This window comes from Cyprinodon variegatus, unplaced genomic scaffold (assembly GCF_000732505.1).
Source record: "Cyprinodon variegatus isolate N-32 unplaced genomic scaffold, C_variegatus-1.0 Scaffold1801, whole genome shotgun sequence".
Taxonomy (NCBI): Eukaryota; Metazoa; Chordata; class Actinopteri; order Cyprinodontiformes; family Cyprinodontidae; genus Cyprinodon; species Cyprinodon variegatus.
In genome coordinates this window covers 25,464-26,541 of record NW_015152254.1, presented here as the reverse complement: position 1 = coordinate 26,541, position 1,078 = coordinate 25,464, and positions in this window count along the sequence as shown.

Genomic DNA, 1,078 nt, shown 5'->3' with positions numbered 1-1,078 from the left:
AGACGGCTCCATGGTTAGACGGCTCCAAGGTGAGATAACACCATGGTTAGACGGCTCCATGGTAAGACGGCTCCAAAGCTTATTGCGAATTCATATCTCATTAAATAAGGTGTTAAAAAGCATGATGGAAAAAGTTGAGTATTAAACAGTAATAGCAAGGCCTGTTGGCCTAGAATGGCAGATCAGAGAATGACCACAGGTCCATCAGCACCACTAAGGAGAACCAGCAGCAAACAGGACTGAAGGCAGCTGTAGATAAAGCTGCTCCTTCTCACTCTCTGTCAACCAGATGGTCTGATGTGTCCTCTTGGTGGACGCATTTTAGGTCATTCCACCGTATCCTGTTACTCTGGCCTGACAGGACACAATACAAATGATGTCTCCAAGGGGGGCATTCTTTAAGAAAAGCAAAAAAAAACAAAAACAATAAAAGGTTCTTTGGACAAAACACCTGGACCCAATTAGAAGCAACCCATCAGAACCAGGAGGGTCACAGCAGGTCTATTTAGTACAGATCAAACCTGCAGCCAGAAGAGAAAGTCATTCATACTCAGATTCCAACACATGGTCTCCTTTGTCTACATTCTCACCATTTGTCGGTTTCCTGTTATTTTCAGTCTGTTGCAGCCCAGCTGACTTTGGAGGACTGCCAGCTTTGCCATGAGGAACAAATCTGATTCATTTTTAAACCGTCTGCTCTTACCATGAATGAGTAATTGCTGCAGAATAACAATGCTGATTGTGAAACCATAATCAGCAGGTCATAACTATACCTTTGTTCCCCTGCATCTGACAAAAGCCACAAACTTCCAGTCCATCCCTTCTAACTCTGCAGACATTCAGCAATGTTTCATAATTGCTGAATCACCAGGATTCAATGTGGGACCCACTGCACCAGCAAAGGGTCTGACAATGGGTGCAAGGATTTCATCCCGATACCTAATGGCAGTCAGGGTGCCGTTGTCTTGTCTGTGTAGGTCTGTGCGTCCCTCCATGGATATGCCTCCCCAGACCATCACTGACCCACCACCAAACCGGTCATGCTGAATGGTGTTACAGGCAGCATAACGTTCTCCAG